Below are 16,282 nucleotides of genomic sequence, written 5' to 3' on the forward strand. Positions count from 1 at the left end.
TGTACGGGGCAGTTCTACTCTGCCCTATAGGGTCACCATGAGTCAGAATTGACTCAACAGCAGTGGGTTTGGTTTTTTGGGTTGGTTTGGGTATGGGTTGTCTTTGTTATGTTAATGAGACAGGATTAGTGTGGGGTGTATCTTGAGTCAGTCTCTTTTAAAATATAAAAGAAATTAAACAAGCAAGCTAGCAAGCAGAGAAGGGAGAAGATTGATGCCAAACCACATGGAGATCTCCAAGGAACCAGGAAACGGAAGCTGAAGAGACAAGGGTCTTCCTCTAGAGCTGACAGAGAGAGAAAGCCTTTTCCTAGAGCCAGTGCTCTGAATTCAGACTGCTAGCCTACAAACTGTGAGAAAATAAATTTCTGTTTGTTAAAGCCATCCACTTATACAATTTCTGTTATAGCAGCGCTAGATAACTAAGACAATTAGTATAAAGCCAAAGCTTGTAACCATTATCCATGTCAAGGTCTGTTTTTATATTTATGTTGTCTTTGTTTTTTTTGTTTGTTAATTTTTTTGTGTGTGAAAATATGCATGGCAAAATACAGACCAATTAAACAATTTCCACATAATCAATTCAATGACACTGATTATAGTCTTCAAGTAGTGCAACCATGCTTGGTATCCTTTTCCAAATTATTCCGTTACCATTAACATAAACACAGTGCCTGCACATAGTTTAATCCATTGCCTTGAAGAGGATTCTGTAAGCCTGAGCTATGAACTGCCGGCATACCCAGATCCCTTAGAGCTTTCAATCTGTACCAAGGATACAGGCCACTTTTAGCATTTGAAGGGTGGGCTATGTCACTGCCCCCAACTCTTGCACACTCATAAATTTGACCTCAATGAATCACAAATCCCATGAAGTATTTGTGGCCATGGGGCATTAACATTATTGATCACCTTCATGGCCCTTAAAACTCACATTAGTGTCACCAGTGCATTTCATTGCTGAAATAAGTTCGTGGACCCTACTTTGCTTTTCATTGCCGATTTACAGCCATTGCTTTATAATATGGTCAGCATGAATCCATATAGTCACTTGGCCATTATTGTTGACTCTTTCGTAATATATGTATCAAGAAGATATCTCTCAAGGGAGCTTTCAAATCACATTTAATATGTCTAAAACATGGGGAAAATGGTTAGGAAATTTCATAAAGTTTACTTACTCAGCCACTCACAGGAATACGTTATTATGGTTACTAATAACGATTTTTACTTGCATAAAATAAGGAAAAGCACATTTTTGAGTTATTACTCTGTGTAGGTATTACTTGATACGGGGCATAAAATTTCTACCTACAACACAACTCCTGACCTGAAGCAGGTTACAGACTACTGTTGCTGCTGCTGTTGGATGCCATCGAGTTGATCCTGACTCAGTGATCCCATGTGACAGAGTGTAACTGCCCCCATAGGATTTTTTGGGCTGTAATCTTTTTTTTTTAATCTTTATGAAAGCAGATCATCAAGTCTTTCTCCTACAGAGCTGCTGTGTGGGTTCAAACTGCCAACCTTTAGGTTAGCAACTGAGTACTTGACTGTTGTGCCACCAGACCTTCTTTACAGAATACCAGAGTAAATAAATACACAAATCCTGTCATATAAAGTATTCAAACATAAGCACCGTCAAAACCGGCTGAAGTGCTATGGAAGTTTAAAGGTAGGGAACATAGCTTCTGTAACACAGGTAATCAACTGAGCCTCCCTGTTACCTGAGATCTACATTGCATGTAGATTAGTTTATATTCCTAATTCCATGCCCAGTGAGAGACCAAAGCCCTCCCCAAGATTTCTGTGAACTGCCAGGTTTGAAGGTGTTTTTTTTTTTACAGCCCTGGGGGGAGGAGGGAAGGGGAACAGCAATGCTTGCCTTATCACAAGCACCTCACTCTCCTGGCTTATGGATCATTTCATGAACTAAAGTATGCTGTCTCTGTTTTCCATCCTGTCAGCTTCTTGCTTGATTTTCCATATGCATGCACACACGCATACACAATCACACGCACACATATATAGATTGTGTATTTATTATTTGTATACCTCAGTTTTGTGACACAGTGGCAATGAAATTCAAGGCCAAAAAAAAAAAACCAAGCCTGTTGCTGTCAAGTCGATTCTGACCCATAGCAACCCTATAGGACAGAGTAGAATTGTCCCATAGGGTTTCCAAGAAGCACCTGGTGGATTTGAACTGCCGACCTTTTGGTTAGCACCCAAGCTCTTAACTGCTGCACCATCAGGGCTTCATTTTAAAAAATGAAATAACAGAATGGGATGGCATAGAATAGGCTAGAATGGAAGATAATGGAATGGAATCCTTTGGAATGGTGAAGATAAGAGAAAATGAGGACTAACTTCTGTTTCTGTTATATACACATGGACATATGTGTAATAGTGCACAATGTCAAAATTAAGTTTAGCACCCCTGGCTGACTAGTCTGCCTCTCCTCTCACCAGCCCACTTCTCTGGGGCAAATCCAGGTGTGCTCGTTTCTCATGCTGAGCAGCTTGTCCATCTACTTGGTTGCTCAGGCTACTGTCCCCCTCCCTGACCTCAGAGACTTACCTTCTTCTCCATACGTCCAGTCAAAATGTTGTGCTAAGCACAAGACTGATATAATTGGTATCACTGAATTGTATACATGAAAAATGTTGAATAGGCAAATGCGTTATCGGTATTTTTACAACAATAAAAAAAAGAGCTAAACAAAGGTAGTTCCTTCTTCACAAGGAATCTGGAACTAGACACCGTTTAGAATAGAGAGGTCAGCTTCTTGAGGGAGGTGGGCACTTGAGTGTGAAAAAAAAGGCAGCTTAAATTTGGGGCTTGTATCATGATGGGTTTGGCTACGAGTACTTAAACTAACCTAAACAAGAAGGAAATGATTGATTCTCATAACTGGAAAACCAAAGGTAGCGTGGTATCTTCAGGACTGATTTCTGTTCAGCTTCTCTGAACCTTTTGGCACCCTTTTTCTTCTGGCAGCTTCCTCTTCAGGCTGGAAGTGAGATGACTACAAAATGTCCTGGCCTCACACCCGCGTACAACCATGAATAAAGGAAAAGAGAGACTTGCTTTCAGAGCTCTTCCAGGAGTGCATGCAGGAAGGAAAACCCTCAGCCAATGCTCTTCAAGATTCGTTGGCCCAAATTTGGAAACAAGCACATTCCGGACCTGGTCCTTGCCAAGGAAACCCTTGCCAGTTAGACCCTGGGTCTAACCAGGCCAATTTCCATGTGCTGGAGGTTGGAGTCAACTTCTCCTGAGAAACCGGAGCTCCATCAACGAGCAAAACTGAGGTGCAATGTGAGTAGGATTAGTTTTTCAATTTTTTAATTTTGAACAATTTTAAGTCTACAAAGAAGTTGCAAGAACAGTGCATTGAACATCCATATACCCTCCAACTACATTTACAATGCAGTATATACACATATTTTTTAACTACTGAAAGGTAAGTTGTGACTATCTTTAGACTTCTCCCCTAAATATTTCAGCATGTATCATCTAAGAACTAGAACATTTTTCCATCAAACTTGCAAAATGTCCTAATAACATCCATTATGTGTTTTAAGTTTTTGGATCCAGATTTAAACAAGGATCAGTCACTAAAAAAAAAAAGTCACTAGCCCCCCTTTTTTCTTTTTCTTTTCTTTTTTTATCTTCGTTTGCTTGTTTTGTTTTTGATGGTGGTCTTTCATGATATCGACAATTTTAAAGAATCCAGGCCAATCGTTTTAAAGGTGTCTTTAAATTCAGATTTTTTGGGGGGAGAGGTGTTTGTTTCCTTATGATTAGATTCAGATTAAACAGTTTTTAAGCAGGGATACTACATAGGTGATGTTGTACCCTCCCATATGAATTGAATCGTGTTCCCAAAAAATATGTGTTATAAATCTTAACCCTTGTGGTGGTTAGAATCCCATCTGGAAATGAGGTTTTTTGTTATGTTAATGAGACAGTATTAGTGTAGGGTGTGTCTTAAACCCATCTCTTTTGAAATATAGAAGAGATTAAACAAGCAAGCAGAGATGCAAGAAGATAGATGCCATGTCACACGAAGATTACCAAGAAGCCAAGGAATAGAAACTGAAGAGACAAGGACCTTCCCTGAGATCTGGCAGAGAGAGAAGCCCTCTCCTAGAGCCAGTGCACTGATTCAGGACTTCTAGCCTCCTAAACAGTGAGAAAATAAATTTGTTGGTTAAAGCCACCCACTTATGGTATTTCTGTTATAGCAGTGCTTTATAACTAACACACCTCCTTAGCGCATTGCATCAAGGGGAATATGAATGCAGTTTGCCCCGTTATTGGCAATATTTAGTCATCATTGTAAAGGTGCCTCATCCTTCAATGTGAATTTTGTTATGTAGTAAGGCTTTGTTATATCCTTAATCAGAAAAGATTTACCAGAAGTTATTTTGTTTTACCAAAATATATATAATTATTAAAGTAAAGATCCAAACCTTATTTCTTTCTTAACCTTTTACTTTTGCTTACAAATATTATTATTAAATGTCTAAATCTAGCAAATAAAACATTTGTTTGTAGGGAGCTCATAATAAATTCCCATAAACATTAAAAACTATTTTTATAAAATTAACATATGTGCTTTCTCTTTTAACAGCTTTAGCAGATTAACAAGCAGTCCCAAGAGTTAAATACTTTTATAAATCTATTAAACTTTAAATATTGTGATTCTTCCATTTTCCTGTGTTCAAATATTGCATACAAAATTTGCAAGATTTCAACTTAAAATTTAAAAAAATTTCAACCAACTACTTAAGTTACATGTATTAAATTAAATTCATGAGGGTAACTTCTAATAGGCCAAGTTCTCTCAGTTATCACGAGTGTAAAATTACCATATATGCCCAATACCCCTGCATAAAAATATAAATACTATGATTTTAATTCTCAAATATTTTTATACTTAATTATAATTGCTTTGGGACTAAAGGGAAATAATTCTGAAATCTCAAATAGTTTGGGGTTACCTTCTCAGATGGTAGAAGTTGCATAGACTATTAGATTACATCTGAGACACTGATCTATTGCCCTCAACACTGATGGGAAACTTTTAGGGTTATAAACAGGGAGCCCTATTAGAATGTAGAGTAGGAAATTATAACTTAGTAAAGGCAGTCATGTACCTCACATCCTTGGGTAAAATTGTTTTATTACCTAATTCTTCCTCTATCTTCTTGGGGAAGTCTGTACATACTCATTGTTATTGACTGAATTGTGTCCCCCCAAAATACACCGGTGGAGGTAATCCTGTTTGGGAATAGAAGATTCTTTGTTATGTTAATGAGACCATATCAGTGTAGGGTGTGTTTTAAACCAATCACCTTTGAGATATAAAAAGAGACCATTAAGCAGAGAAAAAAGCACAAAATGGGGGAAGATACACACATGGAGATCTCCAAGGAGCTATGGAACAGAAGCTTAAAAGAGACAAGAACCTTCCCCAAAGCTGACAGAGAGAGGAAGCCTTCCCCTAGAACCCACTCCCTGTATTTGTACATCTAGCCTCCTAAACTGTGAGAAAATATTGTTTGTTAAAGTCACTCACTTGTGGTATTTCTGTTAGTAGCACTAAGAAAAGATGACATTCATACACACGTACACACACACTCCCAATGCAGGCTACTATTCTAGCTGATTAAAGGTAGTCCCCGAGTTATGACAGGGTTCTATTCTGATGGCTCCATCATAAGTCGGTTCTGACATAAGTTGAATATCTTATTTTTTTAGTTTTCGTTATTATTACCTTTCATGATCAGTATCTTTATAAATCCAACAGTGTTTTGAGCAGTAAATCACAAAGTTGAACACCTGCGAGCCCTGGTGGCACACTAGTTAACAGCTCAGGCTGCTAACCAAAAGGTTGGCAGTTCAAATCCACCACCCACTCCTCGGAAATCCTATGGGGCAGTTTTACCTGGTCCTATAGGGTTGCTATGAATTGAAATTGACTCAACAGCAACAGGTTTGGTTTTGGTTTGGAATGAACACCTGAGAATGACAACATCAGTAAATTATGCACTGCATCACATTACTAATGATAAGATGTACAAAAACCAAGAAAACAGAAGATTGTAAGTGCTGTTTGTTTTAACTCAAATACTTCATAAGTCAGGGACTGCCCGTATTTGTATTTATTTGGCTTTTAATATACACTTAATTGTATTCCATATAGCCCTAAAGACTTTTGAACTTGTTAGGATTTGTGGGGTTCCCCCCCGCACCTTATAATTCTCCCTGTCTAGTCGGGTCATAACCCTATCCAATATTAAAGTGACTATGTGATCACATAGATGCAAAGCAGTGGCTCTCAGGTAGGGGTGATTTTTCTCCCACAGAACATTTGGCAATGACTGGAAACATTTTTGATTGCCCAGACTGGTGGAGGCAGTGGCCTTGCTACCGGCATCTAGTGGGTAGAATTCCAAAATGCTGTTAAATATCCTACAATGTACAGAATAGCCTCCCACAACAAAGAATTGTTGTTTTTAGTTGTCATGGAGTGAATTCAGATTCATGGCGACCCCATGTGTGCTGAGGAGAACTGCTCCACAGAGTTTTCAAGGCTGTGACCTTTCGAAAGCAGGTTGCCAGGCCTGCAACCTTTTGCCTAGTAGTCGAGCACTTAAGTGTTTGTGGCACCCAGGGACTCCACAACAAAGAATTCTAAAACCAAACCAAACTCACTGCCTTTGAGATGATTTCCAACTCATAACGATCCTATACGACAAAGTACAACTTCCCCCAGAGGGTTTCCAAGGCTGTAATCTTTATGGAAGCAGACTGCCACATCTTTCTACCATATAAACCCAGTGCCGTCGAGTTGATTCCAACTCATAGCGACACTATAGGATAGAGTAGAACTGACCCATAGCAGCTGGTAAGTTCGAACCCAGTGGCATCACTAGGATTGGTGTCACCCAGTTAGTGTGGTAACTGGTGATGTCACTCCCCCCTCCCCCACATTGACCCTCCTTCTGTACCAGACCATACAGAATCCTTAGGAATATTTTTTTGTACTAATGTTACCTGTAAATTGTGATTCCCATGTATCACAATATGTAACGGCAACAGTAATGACAAACTAGCAAAATTAAAATAACACCTTTAAATTACAATATCATATCCACAGCCTAAATGTATTTACATATACATAGTTTCATGTGGTTAAAATGAAAATTTGGTAAGAAAACATTAGAATTTGAAGTAACAACTTTTAAGAACTACATCAAAATTATGTTCATCTGAATGTTAAACTTTACCGTTACATGAAATACATTCAAGGATTAGGTTTGCATAGTCAGTAACAGCCCAAATAATGTAGAAGTTGTAGACAAATGCATATGGAAACATACTGATAAGTGAAATAATTTCATAAAAATAAACAGGAACAAATACACAAGCATTTCAGCGCTTTGTGAACATCTTTGCTAAGTCAGACTTTCCTTCCCGACCTTCAAAGCTGCAAACCTGTGAAAGACTTCGTCGAAATCAGTGCTTTTACCAACTCACTTTTTAATGTGTCACTATTATTTAAACCATAATTCAAACTTAAACTCTGAAAATTTCATTAAAGTCAGATATATATGTGCAAGACAGTGATGTTTTTAATGAAAATTTTAAAGACAAATTAAAAAAAAGAATTTCAGATTTAAACTGTATTTCTAAATATGTATCCAGAAATATAGCGCTTCCCCATTTTGTGTTTTAAACTCAATTTCTCTAGTTACCAGAGCTATATAAGCAATAATTGTTATATACGTGAGTTTATTATCAATTTTAATCATAGAATATGTTATAAATATAGGTGTAAATTGGTATTATTTCTTATAGGAATACTAACAACAAAATCATTTTGTAAAATCTTTCTACATTGAATTATAGCTTTATTAGTTATATTATTAGTAGCTGAACAGAAGACTTTTTAAATTTTTCTTTTTTTTTCCTTTACTACTTCATACTTTAAAAAGTTATTGATATAAGTTTACAAATACTAACTACCACAATATTGTAGCTAAAACACCAGAAAATTTGACAGAATCCTTGACTATAAAAACACCACAGCAATGAAAGCAACAGCTCACGCTTGTAGCGTGTGCAGGTGAAACCAGGTGATCTGAAGCATCGCTGTAATGTAATAATGACAGCTCGGAGCGGATTGCATTAGAAGGTTCAAAAAGTAAATTAGCATAGAGTTTTTGCCTTGTAGGTGTATTGGTGTATTTCAGCTGGGCTTAAGAAAAAAATTGTTGTTATAGCTAACCACAGGGATAGTTTTATAAAAAATAATAAATTTCTGCTGAAATACTGGTCAAAAATTTTATAGACAGTCATTTCGGTGTCACCCCTTCTGACATTGTCACCCAGTGAGGTCTACATCTCCATCTCCCGTGCCCCCTTGTGACACCACTGTTCAAGCTACTGACTTTTCAGTTAGCAGTGAAGGGCTTAACTACTGTGCAACCAGTGTGCCTTACAACAAGGAATTACCCGTACCCGTTGCCATAGACTTGACTTGTACTCACAGCGACCCTGTAGGATAGAGTAGAACTGCCCCACAGGGTTTCCAGGGCTGTAATCTTTATGGAAGCAGACTGCCACATCTTTTTCCCTTGGAATGGCTGGTGGGTTAGAACCACCAAGTGCTTGGATTAGGTTTGCATAATCAATAAGAGCCCAAATAACATAGAAGTTGTAGACAAATGCAACTTTCGGTTAGCAACGAAGCACTTAACCACTGCACCACCAGGGCTCCTACACAAAGAATTATTTGGTACAAAGTATTAATTGTGTCACAATTGAGAAATCCTGGCCTAAGGTCATGCATGCTAAAGACATTAGTTTCCCATCAGCAGCCAACATTATCCACTCTAAGCTGCAGAAATGGCAGAATGAGCCATGAACCAAGGGATGAACGGATGGACTGCATTTGGAAGACTGCATTCTGTGTTCTAGGAACAAACATCTGTACTTGAACAGACCCACATTCCTGACTCAAACTTCTGGACCTGTGCACAAGCTCTTCCCTCCCCTACAACAGCCTTTCTACACGCTTACTCGGTGAATTCTAATTTATTTTTGACCTCCCTTGTATACTCTTTCCTGAATCCATTACTTATCTGGCCAGGCAGTGGTTGGCATCTCCTCTTGTGCCTTAAACACACCTCGAATGCTGCACTTATTCTCCTCTAAGGAGCTGGTTCCATATCTTCTTTCCCAGATTATGAGCTGTTTGATAGCAGAAGTTTTGTCTTATTCATCTCTGATCCCGCAGATGGTAAGCACTCAATAAATATTTGATGTTTATGTAAGTGATCCAGTTTATAGGTAGAATTTAATAAGGAGAATAGAAACAGTAAAGTTGAAAGGATACTTTTGGACCAGATTCCAGAGAGCCATAAAGGGCTAGATTTTGGAATTTGGGCTTTATGATTTAGGCAGTAGGGAGTTAGTAATACTTTTTTTTCCAAAAAAATGAAGGTTTCAGTAAATTTTTTGAAAAGTAAATCTTATTTTAAATGCACACAATTATACACACCCAATAGGCTTGCTTAAAAAAGGAGTATAATAAAATAATTGATAATTAAAAATCTACTCCCAGGTCAAAATTAATATCAGTAGGAAGTGATTTTTTTTTTTTTTAAGGAAGTAAATCAAGTTGTATTCACTAATCTTTCACTGGAATTTTCCTACCTATATATTTTATGTTAAACTGTGAAATTCTTTTATTCAAAAATTAGAAAATAGACTTCTTATCAATATATCAAAGCATTTAATGGGAATGAATATTGTGAAAACCTCAAAAATTATTAAAATTGCAAGGTTCCATTTTACCCTAAAGTTTCTGCTCAGACTCTTTGCCAGTGAGCATACTGATTATCATCTGATTACCTCCTCGGGATTTCAGTCCCCCAAATCCTATGCCAATTAAAAGTATTTCTTACTTCTGGGACTTTAATACTTTTGTATCCTTCAGAAGAAAATCTCACGTGTGGAAAGCTCCTAATTGGTATCAGACCTCAGATGTAAGTCCCTCTTGGGAGATGGCTTTCTTTGGATCATTTGATTATGCTTGATTTCAAAAACATTATACGATAAAGAATTTTGAGACTTGGAATGGCAGCTGGTATGTAGAATTCACCCCAACAAGCAAAGAAATTATTTTCTTCAAAAAAAAAGAACGTGTTGACTATAGCTCTTGCTGAGTAAGTGGAACCACAGAGGAGAAACTTAATTTTCTAGTCCAAAGTGTGGTTTTCCTTCAAGTAGAAGCATTCACGTAGATCAGTACCTCACCCCTGTGACAGTAGGCACCTAAGGAGCAAGAAGGCATGCGTCTACACAGTGCTTCCTCACGGCCAGGGCAAGCAGGAACAGGCTAGCTCCTCACGCCGTTAATTGATGTTTTCTTTCTCCTTCCAATATAATGTCTTTTATTCCAACATTGTCATTTCCTGTCTTTTGTGAAGGATTCTGTAATGTTAGAATCACTCAGTCCAGATGGGGCCTAAAAAAGAACTTTGCGTTTCCTTTACCCCGCCCCCCCCCCTTCATCTTGTACACCAGCTAGGCTGTCTTTACTCACATCGAGCCAAAACATTAGGCTTTTTTTTAATGAAGTAACTGTGGTGTATTTATTCACCCATATGCTGACTATCACAAAATCTAAGGCCTTTGACTGTATCCAAGCAGTATTTATTTAGACTTTGTATATGTGCAAGGAACTACTAGCCACGCGCTAGTTATATTTTACTATGACCCTGGCGGTGGAGGGTGGGAGGAGTACTTGGATGTTTTCTCGGCCCTTATGTTGGGGCGGTGATTTGTAAAATGGTTGTCAACCGTGCGGGGGGTGGGGAACATTTTCTGTGGAAATAGGCGTGCCTCTCTATTAAAACCTTTAAGACATCAAAGACGACAAAGGAAACCTTGTGACTTCTTTTCACTGTTTAATCTCTTGGCTTTCTGTGTATATAAAGACTATCACTGGACAGAAACCAGTAATAAAGTCCAGAAGTAGATAAAAGCACGAATAGTGAAACCAAAGTATTTGTAAAGCTCTATAAATCTGTTAACTCCAAGTTGCAGTTTAATCTTTACATACAGGTAAGTCTCAAGGTTAACTGCTCTATAAAGCGCCACTTAGGCACTGGTGTTTGACGTCTCTCCACTTCCTTATCAACTGAAGGGGCCTCCCCGCCATCTTTCTTCTAGCGCTGCTTCCTTTGAGTGTGTTCTTGATGAGAGCCCTCTGCCCTAGATTCAAGAGCTGCCATTGGCCTGTTGGCATCGGCTCACAAATGTGACATTTGCTGAAAATGTAAAAAGGACTGACAGTGGCCTCAGTCAGTTGTTGGTAAATCGTGTCATTGCTGGCATTTTTCCGTGATTAAAAAAAAGAAAAGAAAAGAGATTCCACCAAAACTGGAAATGTCTTCTCTCTCTGTAACAAATGAGCTAGGCATAAACATACGCCTGTTAGTGTTTTGAGCATAGAGAGGTTAAGAAAGAAACTTTTGATAAAACGTACTAGTAAAGCTTCAGCCTTGGACTTTGTTACAGAAAGTTAAATTCTAATATTTAAAATGTTGTTTGTTGCTGTGCAGTAGGCTCTGACTCGTGGTGACCGCGTGTACAACAAAACAAAATGTTACCTGGTCCTGCTCCATCTTTGTGATTGTTGGTAAGTTTGAGTCCACCGTTGCAGCCACCATGTATTTTAAGTCCCTTCCAACCTAGAGAACTCATCTTCCAGCGCTATACCAGGCAATATTCTGTAGTGATGCATAGGGTTTTCATTGGCTAATTTTTGGAAGTAGATTGCCAGGCCTTTCTTCCTAGTGTGTCTTAGTCTGGAAGCTCTGCTGACACCTATCCACCATGAGTGACCCTGCAGGTATTTGAAATACTGGTGGCATAGCTTCCAGCATCACAGCAACTTGCAAGCAACTACAGTACGAGAAACTGACAGACAGGTGGTGATTTTTTTTTTGTAACATTTAATATGTTAGCACAGTAGATAGAGCATTCACTTTAAGACTAGATAGATGTGGTTTTAAATACTGGTCATTCTGTTTACTATCAGAGTGATTCCTGCAAGTTCCTTGCCTGAGGAACACCGGGGGTAACCACACAGCTTTCCTGGGGTGTTGTGAAGTATAAATAGAATACACAGGACATTACTTAAAGCCTGGCACAAAGTCAGCCTTCAAATAAGGGCTTTGTTGTCAATCCTGGCTCAAGTTCATAGAAGGAGGGAATTTCTGCTTCACTCTGCAGGAAGAAAGCTTCAGGAATAGCTCCTGCCACTCTCCACCACTACATGTTTTGTTCCCAAGGGAGAAGGATGCCATTTAGTAGAACTGCCCCATAGGGTTTTCTAGGCTGTAATCCTTACAGCAGCTGATTGCCAAGTGTTTCTCTCAAGGACCCACTGGGTGGGTTTGAACCACCACCATTTCAGTTACCAGCCAAGTGCTTAATCACTGCACAACCAGGGCTCCTTAAAGAGAAAGAGTAACTTATCTAATTTGAATTTGGGAGAAGCAGGGAGCACACAGAGACTCAGTTCCTCCACCTCTAGGAGATCACCCTGTCCTTAGGACTCATAGATTCTCAGTCGGATCTAAAGCAGGGATCCCTTTATCATCATCATGGTTGGCTTACAAGCAGTTGGGGACCATTCTCCCCTGCAATCTCCAATAAAGTGAAGGTGTCATTTTTGCTTGCGAGTCAGAATTTTAAGATCTTGAGACAAAGGTCACATTTACTTCATGTCTAAGACCCAACCTGCCTTAAGCATTCACAAACAAATAGCTACTTTATTTTGGGGTCTGCTAAAAATACTTCCTGTAGCTCATCTCTCTAGTAAATAGATCCCCTGTTTGCTCACTAGTGTTTGAAATCACATATTAGACATCATCTGTTTGCCTACGGCTTCTTATCACTTACTAAATAAGCCTGGAAGGGCAAAAGTGGCAGTCTTAGAAACAGTCACACCTTGGTATGAACATGTTTATCAATGTATTTAGAAGAGCAGGTTTGGATTAAGAGGAATGATCAAGATCTTTCAAACCACTGGCCTCCTGTTATAATGCTGTTTTTGAGGTGGTGTTGAGTGTTAGTTTCAGCAGTTGGGACGTACAGAAGTAACACGAGGTAGAGGAAGAAGTGTGCAATGGTACATAAAAGACAGATAAGAGCCCTGGAAGATAATCTTTTCCTTATTTATAGTTTAGCTCAAGAAAATTCTACGTAAGTGGTAAAAAGCATATTACTCAATGAGAAAAACAATGAATTGTCAAAACACACACTCATGCACCATGGTCCACACGAAAAAAATTTTGCAAAGGAAGTTTCGTACAAATCGCTTTATTGGAGGTACATCTCTTTTTTGAGGATTCTGGGCCAATCAAACCTATTTTGTTCTCACTGCTTCGTCTACTTTTAGGACGAAAACAGCTATCAAATACCAAAATTAAATACGTTGCTCTTGTTGCAAGGTGCCGTCAAGTTGTTTCCAACTCATAACCATCCTGTGTACAACAGAACAACACACTGCCCGGTCCTGTGCTATCCTCACAATTGTTGTTATGCTTGAGCTCATTGTTGCAGCAACCGTGTTAATCCATCTCATTAAGAGTCTTCCTCTTTTTTTTTTTAATGGAACTTTAGATGAGGGTTTACAGAACAAGTTAGTTTCTCATTAAACAATTAGTACATATATTGTCTTATGATATTGGTTAACAACCCCACAACATGTCAACATTCTCCCTTCTCGAGAGGGACTTCCTCTTTTTTGCTGACCCTCTACTTTACAAGCATGATGTTCTTCTCCAGGGACTGATCCTTCCTGGTAACATGTCCAGAGAATGTGAGACGAAGTCTGGGCATCTTTGCTTTTAAGGAGGATTCTGGCTGTACTTCCAAGACAGATTTGTTTGTTCTTTTGGCAGTCCATGGTATGTTCAATATTCTTTGCCAACACTGTAAATCAAAGGCATCAATTCTTCTTTGGTGTTTCTCACTCATTGTACAGCTTTCGCGTTTGAACACTTGAAAGAGGCCTTTTGCAACAGATTTGCCCAATGCAATACATCATTTGATTTCTCGACTGGTGCTCCCATGGATGTTGATTGTGGATCCAAGTAAAATGAACTCTTTGACAACTTCAAACTTTCTCCATTTATCATGATGTTGCTTATTAGTACAGGTGTATTTTTGTTTTCTTTATGTTAACATATAATTCATACTAAATGTTGTAGTCTTTGATCTTTATCAGTAAGTACTTCTTTGCTTTCAGCAAGCAAGGTTGTGTCATCTGCATATCAAAGTTTGTTAATGAGTCATCTTCCAATCCTGAAGCCTTGTTCTTCCTCGTATAGCCCAGCCTCTTGGGTTATTTGTTTAGCATACAGATTGAATAAATATGGTGAAAGGATACAACCCTGACACATACATTTTCTGATTTTAACCCACGCGTTATCCCCTTGTTTTGTTCGAATGACTGCCTCTTGGTCTACGTACAGGTTACGCATGAACATGGTTAAGTGTTCTGAAATTCCTGTTCTCCACAGTATTATCTATAATTTGTTATGATCCACATAGTCAAATGCCTCTGCATAGTCCATGTAACACAGGTAAACATCCTTCTGTTATTCTCTGCTTTCAGCCAAGATCCATCTGACATCGCAATGATATCCTTTGTTCCATGTCTTCTTTTGAATCTGGCCTGAATTTCTGGCAGTTCCCTGTCAATGTACTGCTGCAACTGTTTTTGAAATATCTTCAGCAAAATTTTACACGCATGTGATATTAATGATATTGTTCAATAATCTTTCGCATTCTGTTGGATCACCTTTCATTGGAATTATAACGTATGTGGATCTCTTCCTGTAGGTTTGCCAGGTAGCTGTCTTCCAGATTTTTTGTCATGGACAAGTGAGTGCTTCCAGTGTCACATCCATTTGCTGAAACATTTCAGTTGGTATACTATCAATTCCTGGAGCCTTGTTTTTTGCCTTCAGTGTAGCTTGGACTTCTTCCTTCAGTACCATTGGTTCTTAATCATATACTACCTCCTGAAATGGTTGAACATTGACCAAGCCTTTTTGGCACAGTAAATGTGTATTCCTTCCACCTTCTTTTGATGATTCTTGTGCTGTTCAACATTTTGCCCGTAGAATCCTTCAGTGTTGCAACTTGAAGCTTAATTTTTTTTTCTTCAAGTCTTTCAGCTTGAGAAATCCCTAGTGTGTTCTTCCCTTTTGGTTTTCTACTCCAGGTTTTTGCACATTCCCTTATAATACTTTACTTTGTCTTCTCGAGCCACCCTTTGAAATCTTCTGTTCAGCTCTTTTACTCCATCGTTTCTTCCTTTCACTTTAGCTACTCTGCGTTCAAGATCAACTTTCAGAGTCTCTTCTGACATCCATTTTGGTCCTTTGTTTCTTTCCTGTCTTTTTAATGACCTTCTACTTTCTTCATGCACAATGTGCTTGATATCATCTTACAACTCGTCCAGTCTTCAGCCGTTAGCGTTCACTCTGTCAAATCTATTCTTGAGATGATCTCTAAATTCAGGTGCTATTTTGGCTGTCATGGACTTGTTTTATTTTCTTCAGCTTGAACTTGCATATGAGCAATTGCTATCTGTTCCACTATTGGCCCCAGGCCTTGTTCTGACTGATGATAATGAGCTTCTCCATCATCTCTTTCCACAGATATAGTCAATTTGATTCCTGTTTATTCCATCTGGTGTGGTCCAAATGTATAGTCACCATTTATGTTGTTGAAAAGAGGTATTTGCAATGAAAAAGGCATTGGTCTTGCAAAATTCTATCATGCAATCACCTGTGTCATTTCAATCACCACAGCATATTTTCCAGCTGCTGATCCTTCTTCTTGGTTTCCAACTTTCACATTCCAATCACCTGTAATTAGCAATACATCTTGATGGCATGTTTGATCAATTTTAGGCTGCAGAAGTCAATAAAAATCTTCAATTTCTTCATCTTTGGCGTTAGTGGTTGGTAGGTAGATTTGAATAATAGTCATATTAACTGGTCTTCTTTGTAGGCATGTGTATATTGTCCTATCACTGAAAGCATTGTATTTCAGGATAGAGATTTCTTTTTTTAATATTTTATTATGTTTAAGGTGAAAGCCTACAGAACTAATTAGTTTCTCATTCAACAAATTGTACAAAAATTGTTCCATGACATTGGTTGCAATCCCCATGCT

This window comes from Loxodonta africana, chromosome 17 (assembly GCF_030014295.1).
Source record: "Loxodonta africana isolate mLoxAfr1 chromosome 17, mLoxAfr1.hap2, whole genome shotgun sequence".
Lineage (NCBI taxonomy): Eukaryota > Metazoa > Chordata > Mammalia > Proboscidea > Elephantidae > Loxodonta > Loxodonta africana.